We start from the raw sequence: 13,209 nt of genomic DNA, 5'->3' as shown, positions 1-13,209 counted from the left end.
GAACTTCCTGGAAAGGAGAAACATGAAGCGTCTACCTCCGCCCACTCTACTTCCTAATCACAAGCACAACATGAACAGCTGCCTCAAACTCTTGTGTCCACGTTAGACTACTAGGGACCTGTGAACCAAAATAAACCTTTCCCTGAGTTATCAGGGCCTCTTATCACAGCAACTGAGAAGCACTATAGCACTGATCCACTAGGCATCATTGTTGATTGCCACAATGACTCCCATTAACTTAATGGCTTTCTCAACAGAGAAGGTTTACTGTATTGCCACAATTACATTTTCAAGAGTCTCTTGGTGCCTTCACGATTTCTACTTAAAAAATTTCCCCTGTGGAACAACTAAAACAACCTCTGCCCTCACCTCCCTAACAACCCTAGCAACACAGCCAGAATTTCATTTTCAGTTCTCTTAAATATGATCATATTTTCTAGTGAAGCTCACATATCTTGCAATTACCAGTATGGGACCTAATTTTTTATACTCTTTGTCATATATTTTAAAAATCTTCATACCTCATTCTTTCTCTCAGAAGAGAGCATAAATCTTTGGCTTCTTACTGAAATATTTTGCTGAAACTAAAGCTTCAGGCTCTATTCATTCTTTACATCATAAGTTTCCCAGCAATTGGAGCATAGCCTTAAAGAGTGACATAATGTGTAAAGCCAGTCATTTGTCCACTGAGAGCAGGGGCTGCCAATCTGCCTCATTGGAATCAAACACAGAGTGAATGATATTGTGTATTTGGCAACATAGTGAGCCAATATTCCTCTCTTGAGCCTTACTAGCTCGGGTCATTTTCAGAAAACAATGTATACGCCCAACAAGTTCCTGGGGGTGATCTATAATAAAGGAATATTTCAAACTACAGCACAGTTTTCCCAGATCTGTCTTGTTCAGAAGAAAGAAAGCTAAAATAAGCACAGAGAGGAAAGAAGTTTTTTTGACAGCAGTAAGTCTGAAAAGCAGGTATTTGGGAAGCACATTTTACTTAAACTTGATGGAAAAAATGTTAAATAATTAAATTGAAAATAAGAGCTGACCAGCATACATAATGAAATTCTATTTAGTGTCTTAGAAAGATGGCTTATAGGATAAGAGAGCTTGCTACTCAAGTTCAAGGACCCAAGGGAACCAAGCACACATGTGGAAGCCAAGGCTTTCTTAACATCAGTAATCCCAGGACTGACTGGAAGAGACACAGAGGAATGGCTAGAGCTTCTTGTCCTGCCACCCTAGCCAGAAACTGTCAAGCTTAAAGTTAAATGAGATACCTCGTCTCAGATGAGTTAGGCAGAAAGTGATAGAGCAGTATGCCTGAACTCTATCATCCTAAACACACACACACACACACACACACACACACACACACACACACAGAGAGAGAGAGAGAGAGAGAGAGAGAGACAGAGACAGAGAGACAGAGAGAGACAGAGAGAGAGAGAGAGAGAGACAGAGACAGAGAGACAGAGAGAGACAGAGAGAGAGAGAGAGAGAGAGGACAATGAGAGACAGAGAAGCAGAGACAGAGAGACAGAGACAGAAAGACACGGGGAAGGCAGTGAGGGACAGAAAGACAGACAGATAGACATACACATGCACACACACACGTTCTATTGAATCAATATAATGGCCTTCTTTGATCTCTGAAGATCCTTTCACAAAAACCCAGAGGATGCCTAAAGCCGTGAATACTATTGGATCTTGTGTACCTTATGTTTTCCTATGCATATATCTCAGTGATGGCATTTAACGTATAAGTTAGCCAGAAGAAGAGACTAATAGCCACTGATAGCATTCAATTATCACAGTGTATCTGTTACCTTTTATATCAAGAAAGTATTGTGCTTCTTTCTTTAGCATATCTCCCATGTCCTTGCACTTCGAGGCCATTTTTAAATAGAATGATGGCTTCTTGAACGGCCATGTCACAAGGGTCAATCTGATAACTAGGACAGCTACTGAGTGACTAACGTGTGACTTGCAGAAGCATCATGGAAATGCTGGACAGAAGGTTGACTCATATTCCAGGTGAGGCAGAATAGCCTGATGTAAGATTCATAGCACCGAGTGGAACGGCAAGTAGCACTGGAAAGCCGTGCGTTGATCGGTTCTGAAAATTTTCCACTGGGTATTTTAGAACTTCACTTGACTGTAGGTCCCTGAAACTGTAGAAAGAAAAGCCATCAGCAAACGGGGACTGTGCTGCTTCCTTTGCCTGTTACTATGACCAAAATACACTGGGAAAGGCAAGTGCAGTGTAAATGGCTCCTCTGTCGGTTTGTGTCATTTCTGCACTTATTTTCAAGCATGTCTTGCTGTCACCTTTCATTGAGGCCCTGTCTTACCCAGCTCAATCACTCCAGTCAGGCTCTATTCTATTTAATGTGGTATGCCTGTATTAAACAGTGATCTTTGTGTTTGTCCTACAGTGGAGACATTTGTCTGAGCTCCATTAACACTGCCTTTTGCAGTTCTCATACTGAGGATTAGCACTGGTCATTCATCTACTAAGTTCGGTGCTTGCTCAGCAAATTCTATTTGTTGAATATATTTTGTCACATAGCAACCTCAGTCTATATTTTGTCTACATAGCTAAAGTGTATTTTATCTGAATGAAACCCAATGTTTACACATTTGTTGAGTTTTGATATATAAATATATATCACATATATGTAATACATACATATATATCATATACAGATACTTACACATACACAAATACATAATCAATGAGTCTCCATCCCATCTCAATATGGGAAAAGCTGATTCTTACATTGAGTTTAAAATCAAATTCAAGCTGTTACCTGCTCACAGCTTAAAGTCTTCACCAATAGCCTACACACACCAGATAAAGTGAGCCAATGACATGACATCAATAAGGAAAAGGAACACTGGTAAATAGTTGTGCTTGAACAGTAAAGTATGGGACACAAAATCTCACATGTGCCTTTCACTGTTCACTATCTTTGATCTCAACTTTATAGATTTGAAAGTGGATGAAAGCTCTTAGAGACACCACATTGCCAACCTTGGATGGATATGTAGACTCAGTATGTGTTTGATTCACTACACCAGATTTTAAGATTGCTTACATTTTCTGAACATTGAGTTCTCAGAAAGAGGAATAAGCATATTAAGAGTTCAACATCCTTAGGAATCAGGGAAATGAAGATTAAAACTACTTTAAGACTCTACCTTGCCCCAGTCGAAATGGAATTTATCGGGGATACAGATGTCAAAAAAGGTTGCTTTGGATATTGGGAGGGGAGAATGCTTTAGAAATCAGTCTGGAGGCTTCCAACAAAACTAGAAATAGAGCTGCCATATGACCCAGCTATACCACTGTTGGACACATAACCAGAGGACTTTATAGCCTACTGTAGACATATTTTCTCATCCATGTTCTTTGGTACTGTATTCCCTATATCCAATGTACTCATATAACCTTGACATCTGTCATGTGATAGATGGGTAAGGAAAATTGGTGCTGTTAGTTCTTGGAGGATGTCATTTCATCCTCACCAGAAAAGACCGACATTATAAGCTTTCATCTTGTCTCATCTGAACCCCTACCATAGCTTCCTAAAATCTAATGTCTTCCTTTCTATGATAATATGAATCTAATCATATATGTCTCTCTTTTAAGTTTGTTACATGTTCCTAAAAACAAACAGGTAAGGGAAGATTTTCTTTTTTTCTACATAACTCTGATATAAATTTAATTACATATATATTTTTCCTTTTTATTGGATTTTTTTTATATTTCAAACATTATCCCCTTTCCCAGTCTCCCTCTGGAAATCCCCTATCCCAAAACACTTCACAGCCTTTTACAATCAAACCACTGAGAGCTTCTTTCTCTTACTTTTTATTGCTACAGCTAAATGGTCCAGAAACACACAGTAGTTAAAATCCCTAACATACTCCTTATGGTCTCATGTCATCTTTGCACATTTCTTTACAACAGAACAAAACAAACAAACAAACAAAAAACCCCCAAAACATCCCTGGATCTTGAAGTCTCACTCACCCTCAACCCCTGGCAGGGATTCCTTCTTCAGTGTTCAAAGTTCATCGGTGATGTCACTTCCTGTGAAGTGATAACCCTCTAGACACACAGGCCTGCACAGATTGCTATCCTAATGACAGACTGCCAGGTCTCCCAAGGAAGTTAAACTGCCTGAAGTGTAGGTCACACATTTCTCTTCTTACTCAGTGACTCACATTTTATCTGGTAAGCAGTGAATACTTGAGAAGGTGAAAGAAAATTCTGGAAGAGGAAATATTGATAGAAAAGAAACAGACAAAGGAGCAAGAGCACTGCAATATCTAGAGTAAAATCATGTATATCTTTCAAAACTCAACTCTTTTATAGATACCTCTTTCTATTCTTGACCTAGTTACTGAGAACTTGCTCCCTGTACCAGGTTGCTGTGGGAAGACTCATTAGCATCTATCAAGGCCTGGCAGAGAAATAGAAGCACACTAATGTTAAATAGCAGGGAGAATTGTGTGTGTAACCTATGTATTTGTCCGTGTGTGTGTGTGTGTGTGTGTGTGTGTGTGTGTGTGTACGTGAATGTGTGTGTGTGCGTGTGCGTGTGCGTGTGCGTGTGCGTGTGTGTGTGTGTGTGTGTGTGTGTGTGTGTGTTGATGGTAGCCAGAGATCAACATGGGAAATCGTCTTAACACCCGTCTACACTAATTTTTGAGACAGAGCCTCTCACTCTACCTAGAAACTATTAATTCGGCTAGACTGGCTGGCTATTGATCTCTGGAATTCTGCCTGTCTCTGGCTCCATACTCAAAACATTGCTGGGGTTATACATCCTGAAACTTGTTTGACTTTAAGTGGGTACTGGGGATCATGTCTTTGTGCCAGTATGGCATGCACTTAAGAGACTGAACCATCTCTCTAGCTCGGCCTCAAAAAGACTTAAGTAGACATGCTGCTGTCCAAAGGTGAGAGCTAGTGAGGTTAAACACCAGACAGTAGGCAGATCTCCTCTACACAGAACTCTGACATTGACATGGTGGCAATAAATCCCCTTGAGTTTCCCTGATCTAGGCATGTTATCTGACTGGTATTAGGACTTTGATGAAAATTGAAGTATAAAATTAAATCATTTCCCCCAACTTCTTTGGTGGGAAGGCATAAACGATACCTCATCTTTGTACTATGTCTTTTGATTTTACAGATGTTTATTAGAATATATTACCTGTGCCAAAGAGTCTCACTGTGAGACTTCCATGCATGTTTACAAGATACTTTGATTATGTCAAACTCCAATTTCTGTATTTTTAGAGGGAAGAATCCTAATTTCTGCATACAAAAGTATGCGTGATACTTCTATTGCTGAGCCAAGACTATTTTCTGCAAATGAATGACTAGATTCTTCATGATTGAAAAGAACGGCATTGTGAGTATGTGACATGCTTTCTTATCAGCTCGTGCTCTTCAAGACTAACTTCATCAGTCCATATGACTTTTCCCCCGTAGCTCAACGTGAAGCTCTGCCCGGTCTGTCTGCTCTTTGTCCCAGGGTCAAATTCTCTGCAGCGTCAGACAGTGACTTTAATTCCTGGGATCAGATCTTGCTTCTTTTCCTGTGATGTCAGATTTCTACTGCATACTTACCACATTTAGCAAAACACATCTAAGTATGGCTTCAATATCAGAAAGGTTAAAAGTCCATTTCCACTGAATTTTTATTTTACTCTTGTCAGAAAGGCTAATACCAAATAAAAAGAAGTCTGGAAGGATATGGTGGGAATGTAATTTAGTGCAGTCACAACAGAAAGCAGTGTGTGATATTGTATATCAAAGAATAGCAAAATGAGCTGCTACATACACTAGCTGTGGGGGCTGTGTACACAACAGAGTCAGCATATCATACAGTACAGTGAGCTGAAGTTCATAAGGAAATTATCTCCAATAACCAAGAAAAGTATCCATCCCAGGTATCTATTAGCAGATGAATGTATAAGTACAATATACGGCATAAATGTGTGCAGGCATACCTATAACACACAGAGGAACATTATTCAGCCATGAAGAAGAAAAAAATCACATCCTTTGCAGAAGAAATGGATGGACTAGAAGATTTCTTGTTGAGCAAACTAAGTTAGACACAGAAAAGTGGAGGTCTTTCTACTACGCAGAAACTGACCAAAATGGGGTGATCTGAAAACAACAACAGAGTAGTCTGGGGTTTAAAGGAAGCCAGTATGAAGAGGACCAAAGAAAGGTGAGAAGGGCAAGACAGGAGGAAGACAGAAATTCATGCTACATTAAAGTGTTCAAAGAGCACAAAAAAACCAATTCACTTATACAACTATACTATTTTACAGTACTAACATATTGTCATGATATTTTTAAAATGGAAGAACAGCATGAAGAAAAGAGAGGAGAAGAAAGAGTGGGAAGAGGAGAAGGAGCAGGTACTATTACAGTCAAAACTGTCTATCTTGTCTCCTGCCTCTCTACATTCTGCGATGTCTTGGACATCCTGGTAGAAATCCACATCTCATTTGGCGAAACTTAGGAATCTGACTTCTTTGTAATCAATAAGGTATCCTAGTTGCGTGAATAAAATGCATGTGTTGCATTTGAAACTAGCTATTGAACTCCTAGTGAACAGTTTATAATAAAATACATAATCATGAGTTAATAAGTTCATAGTTTACAACCTCTGGGCAATACTATCCATGCTTCTTCATTTCCTATTCTGTGGGTGTACAGTATTTTCTGCAACTGGTGGGAGAAAATGAAATAAATTTCTCTTATTGGGTCAAATGATGCAGAAAGCACACATTTGTTCATTTATAACCTGAAGCTCATCAGATAAGATACCTGCCTCTTCTACTCTCCAGTTGTAAATGTATTTTAATGAACAAAATTTTCTCCGTATTCTTATCAAAACTTATCCTCTTATTCTATCCAATAAAAACAAAGCAATAAATTCAGAAATCAATATAACATGGGTTGTAAATGATGTTTTAAAAACATTAGGTTAGCCTATAAAGCGATTATTTTTTGTAACTCAGATCCAGTAATATTAAAAGGGACACAGACATATCATGGCCATATTTGTCTGCTAAGGAATTTTCTCTAAGTGCACTAGGCATATTTGGGGCCAATACAATTTTGTTTTTTTAAGTACACAAGAGGAATTATTTCGTCAGTCACAACAGGGATTTTTAAGTTCTCATAGTTATATATTTCCTGATGATCACTTTATTTTCATGCCACTATTGTTGAAAAATTCTGTCTATTGCATGGCAAATTCCACCATTTGCCTTTAGAAACTCTCCTGAATATATTTCAAAGACTGATAAATTATTCAATCCTGAAGTTCTATGTCTGAGCTTCACAGTGCTTAAGTATTATATAATAAATTATGCAAGGTACTCCTTAGAGGGCTGGATAGGCAAAAAAATCTGTATGAGCCATATCCTCAGGAAAATTTCCTAGATATTTTAGACATTCTCCCAGATGATTATAAAACTTTATATATTGTAGCAATTTAATTAGCATGCAAATCAATAAGTTTCAGATTGAATCCAATTTTACTTTATCAAAAAATTTATCAAATATATCAAATATACTTTATAATAAAAATTCCTTGCATACCATTGGAATTCAGGAAGGAAACCAGCTCTCTTGTGTATCCACAATGGTTCACCATAACATCACTTTATGTATATCCCAGCGCTTCTAATCCAAACATGTTCTTAAATGAAATAGATGCATATTCACAAAATGACATGGAGAAAGACTGTGCTACCAGTGGTAGTAATAGTCAAACAGTAGCAGCAGCCCAGTGTCCATTCGCAGTATAATAAATAGACTGTAGTGAATCCATGCACACTACTTTGTTCATGGAGAATTGATTAACCAGTATTAAGGGGTTGATACCAGACACAAACAATATTCAACATGCACTGTGTGACTCATTTATACAAAATGTAAACAAGAATGCATGGTTCTAGAAGTCAAATATAACTTTTGGAAGGGGGTCATGACTGGGAGAGATTGGTAGAAGTCTTCTGGGATTTTTATGATATTCTATGTTCTCACCTGAAGGCTGGTTACATGAGCATGGTCACATGACAAAAATAATCCAGTCAATATGGAAACCAGTACTGTGGTCCTCTGTAAAATTACCACACAAGCCAGCTTTACCTATCCTTAATATATGTTTAAAAGAAGCAAAGTCAGCATACAGTGCACATACCTACATTTCCATAAATATCCATGTTTATTTTGGTACTTCTCGAAATAGCTAACAAAAGGCTAGGTACCGATTCATTGATGAATAGATAAAAAATAAATATCACACAATAAAGTCTTATTCAGATAAAAAAGAAAAATGAGTCATGTTACTTTCTTGAAAATAGATGGAACTATAGGATACCATTTAAAATAAAATGTAACCCAGTTCACAAGACAAAACACGTTGGGGCTGGGGATTTAGCTCAGTGGTAGAGCGCTTACCTAGGAAGCACAAGGCCCTGGGTTCGGTCCCCAGCTCCGAAAAAAAGAACCAAAAAAATGTTAATGTCTGTCTAATCTTCTGTTTTGTACACGAAAGTGAAAACATGCAGACCTAAGTTAAGGAAAGTTTACCAACTACAATGAGTACTTCTCCATGTTGTTAGTTCATTTACAATGAATGGATAAAAATGCATTGAATTGCCAGACACATAGAACACTCCTGCCTTTTATATAACCAGTATGACACACTCCTAAAAGGATAGTTACATCTAAGGTTCAATGACTTATCCCAAACAAATTTGGATTTGGATCCAGGAACAATTTGTACAATTTCGGAAGAGTTTTGGACACTAAATAATTATACCAATGGTAACTGGCTGAAGAGGAATGGAAACCAATAGTAGGAACCTCACTCACCCACTTTTTATGTTTATCATCTCATATAATGGTATCAAAAGACACAGTCCATAAGACATATTGGCAACCTACAGATTCAGAAAATTTATTCACAAACCCTACATCCAACGGACAGCTAATTTTCAAAATATAAAAGAACTCAAGAAGCTAACCTTTCCAAAAATCAAACAACCCAATCAAAAAATGGGGTATAGAGCTAAATAGAGAATTCACAACAGAGGAATCTCAAAAGGCCAAGAAGCTCTTAAAGAAATGTTCAAAGTGCTTAGTCATCAGGAAATGCAAATCAAAATGACTCTGAGATTCCAGTTAACACTAATCAGAATGGCTAAGATCAAATATTCAGGAGTCAGCACATATAGGCAAGGATGTGGAGAAGGAGGAACACTCCTCCATTACTGGTGGGATTGCAAACTGGTACAACCACTCTGGAAATCAATCTAGAGGTTCTTCAGAAGATTGGAATTAGATTTACCAGAAGACCCAGCTACACCACTCTTGAGCATATACATAAAAGATGCCCCACCATGCCACAAGGGTACATGCTCCACTATGTTCATAGTGACCTTATTTGTGACAGCCAGAAGCTGGGAACAACCCAGATGTCCCCAAAATGAAGAATGGATACAGAAAACGTGGGTTCATTTACACAATGGAATATTACTTGGCTATTAAGAACAAGGAGATCATGAGTTTTGCAGCAAATGGATGGAACTAGAAAATAAGTTCCTGAGTGAGGTAACTCAGACTCAAAAGGACATGCATGGTGTGTACTCTCCAATAGGTATCCACAATATTAGCCACAGAACTCAAGAAGGCTAACAAGCAGAAGGGTCCAAGTGAAGACGCTTCAATCCCACTTAGGAGGGAGAAGAAAATAATCATGGGAGGCAGAGGAAGGACCTGACAGGAAGAGAATATGGGGAGGGTAAAAGAAGAATAGGTTTGGATGGAGAGACAGGAGAAGCCCTGAGGACCAGCAGAATGAATGGAAATGTGCAGCCTCAGTGGTGGAAGATAGGGGATCCATCTGGAAAGCACCAGAGACCCTGGAGATGAGAGATTAGAGAGAAAACTCATAGTGTCTACCTCCAGTAGAAAGACAGAGCATCAGGTGGATTGATTCGGTTGCCATCTCACAGTCAAAAACCCTGACTCAGAATCATTCCTGTTTAAAAGAACTGCAGAGACAAACATGGATTGAAGGAAAGGTGGTCCACTGACTGGCCCAACTTGGGATTCGTCTCAAGGGGAGGCTCCAAGGCCTGCACTATTACTGATGCTATGATGTGCTTACAGACAGGAGCCTAGCATGGCTGTCCTCTGAGAGGTTCAACAAGCTGCTGACTGAGACAGATGCAGATACTTACATTCAACCATTGGACTGAAGTTAGGGACCCCTGTGGTTGAATTAAGGAAAGACTAGAAGAAGTTGAGGAGGAGGGCAACCCCATAAGAAGACTAGCAGTCTCAACTAACCTGGACCCTTGAGATTATCAGACACTGAGCCACCAACCAGGCAACATACAGGAGCTGGTCCAAGGCTCCAGACATATTTAAGGCAGAGGACTGCCTGGTCTGGCCTCAGTCTGAGAATATGGACCAAACTCTGGAGAGACTTGAGGCCCCAGGGACTGAAGAGGCCTGTCCCTGACCAGAGCAGGGGATGGCGAGGGGGACAGACATCCTCCTGGAGACAGGGGGAGGAGGAACTGTGGGAGTGGCAACTGGGAGGGGAACAACAGATGGACTGTAAATAAATAAAAATAATAGAAGTTACATCGATTTACTAAATTTAGTTGTTGATTTTTTTAATACCGAGTCTAACATATATGTTCCTTTGCATAAAACATTTTTAAAAAAGTGAAAAAAACCTCGAACTAAAATTGCATCCTACGCTTTCTTCATTAAAGGTCATTTTGCTTCGTTGATGAAATCTGCATGGTGATGAAGACCTGGCTTCCTGAGGGGTTTCCCATTCTTGTGATCTTCTGCAGATTTCACTTCTAGTGATGTTTTAATTGTGATTTTTATCAGAATTATTCATACCAATCAGCTGCTGGCAAAATTAAACAGTGTCATCTGTGACACTGAAATGCAGAATCACTGTGCTGTCCTCGCCTTTGTTGGCTGGGACTTTTGATCCTGGGAACGGTTCTGAAGTATCAGATCTAGTGATGATCGTGCTCACGATTTAATAAGCACCGCCCAAAAGAATTCAATTCTTTAATGTTCCCTCGAACGTTCGCTATACATTCACATGCAGATTTCAATTTAGGGGTGATCAAGAATTCTACATCTACTCTCAAATAGTAATTGTTTCTTTTGATGTGATCTGTTTAATGTAAAAAACGAAGGAAGGAACACAATTCTGCTGAAGCACAACCATTTGTAAAGCAATTTGCTTCCTGAAACTACCATCAAGAAACATTAGTCTTTCTTTACTATCCTTGAATTTTATGTTGTTTTATAAAAAGGAAAAGTCCAGGGACTCTAAGTGGTCCAGTTGAAACTTGTGCCCTAATGTTGGACAGAGGTGGGTCAGAGACAGTGGCTCAAAGTCCTGAGCTCACTGAAGTGAGGGCGCAGATGTAATGTTGCTTAAGAAGTAAATATGGGGTCAGAGAGGTGGCTCGGTGGTTAAAAGCACTGACTGCTCTTCCAGAGGTGCTGAGTTCAATTCCCAGCAACCACATAGTGGCTCATAACCATCTGTTATGGGATCTGATGCCCTCTTCTGGTGTGTCTGAAAAATAGCTATAGTGTACTCATATAAATAAAATAAATAAATCTTTTTTTAAAGCAACTATGGCCTCAAATATTTAGTGATCCATAGGACTGCATCTTTGTATATCCCTAGGTCTCCCATGATTCTTCAATATACCAAATCCATCTAGTTATATAAATCCGCAAATATTCTTCCACCATTGTTGGCAAAGATACAATACTTCACAAAATATATTGTTCAGCTTGCTCCATTCATCTTATCCACTACAAATTCACATTATCTTCCTAATATTAGGAAAAACTGGTAAAAACAAAAGCTGAGTCTATCAGACAGGGAAATGCTCTCATGCCCCAAGAGCTCTATTTGAAATGGGACAGCTTATCAGTGAGAAATCAATGCACTACTAACAAATTAACATTTATTTTGATGCATCCCATCATAGCCCAGGATTACGTTTGCCACACTTCCAAAATAAATTAGCTCAGCTGCTTTTAAAAAACAATTTATTGTCATCCTGCAATACGAAAGTTTATTAGAGTTATGGAGTCTAATGACTTGACACTGAGATTTCAAAATTCCTTCCAAGATTAAAGAGCTTGCAATAAAACTTCCATATAATGTGCCATTCATTCCATTCCAGAGCATCTAAATAACATGCTATTTACAATGTTAAAATAATATAAAGTGACTTATAATAAACCATCTTTCGATTACATACTTCTGCATAGGGGAAAATCCCTGAGCTGTTGTAGACAATCAAATACAAGCCCAGAGCGGTTGTTTTGTAATATGGGCTCCAACACATAAGAAACCTTTGGCCCTTGGAAGAGATCATATTAATAAGCTCAGTTTTAGTTCCTTCTTTTGTCACCTCATTAGTTTTCCCTTGTGGAGTTTTCCCCTGGGAACAGAAGCTTGAATGTTCACATGCATATCACTAGTATAAACTAAGAACATGTCATTCCAGTTTTGCACACTATGAAACAAATTACTCCAACTCGGAAGGTCAGTGCAATGATATACACTTCCTGGGTGAGGCCTAGAAAATGCTGTCCAACGAAACCATTGTGCAACTGGACAAATTGTCAAAAAACAACTGTTCTGGCCCTTGAAAAATTAATTAAAAATTAATCAAAAGTATGTGTGTGTGCATGTTTATATATATATACACATATATGCATATATGCATGTATATATGTATATATGTGTATATATATACACAAATATATGTATATGTGAGATATATATATACATATATATGTACATATATGTATATATAAAACAAGAGCAGCTTATTGTAAGGTACATAGCCAAAAATACAGTAAAGATATGATGATATTGAATTAATGCCCATATCAGTACTATTCCTTAAGAATTAAAATACAACATTCTCATGAAATAGAATGTAATTCACTAATAAATAAGAATGAACTATTTAGCAACTGCTAGTGTTTGTGCAGACAAGTAACATTTTACAGACTATGCAGCTTGTATTTATATATTCAGAAATGTATCACAACAATTAAAGAATTTCTAAAATAAAAGCAATAAGGAGGGG

At 38.3% G+C, this 13,209-nt stretch overlaps 1 long non-coding RNA gene across 1 annotated transcript in view; it reads right to left on the bottom strand.

Moving 5' to 3' along the window:
• Positions 1–1,798: 1,798 nt before the first annotated feature.
• The window catches only part of LOC134482602 (uncharacterized), a 21,997-nt gene continuing 10,586 nt past the window's right edge, over positions 1,799–13,209 (bottom strand). The window contains exon 2 of the long non-coding RNA XR_010058984.1: positions 1,799–2,174. This is a non-coding gene — a long non-coding RNA (uncharacterized LOC134482602). The remainder of the gene's footprint in view (positions 2,175–13,209) is intronic.

The sequence above is a fragment of the Rattus norvegicus genome, chromosome 17, assembly GCF_036323735.1.
Source record: "Rattus norvegicus strain BN/NHsdMcwi chromosome 17, GRCr8, whole genome shotgun sequence".
NCBI classification, from domain to species: Eukaryota; Metazoa; Chordata; class Mammalia; order Rodentia; family Muridae; genus Rattus; species Rattus norvegicus.
Note: the sequence above shows the minus strand (reverse complement) of the source record. Positions and strands in the feature narration are given on the sequence as shown.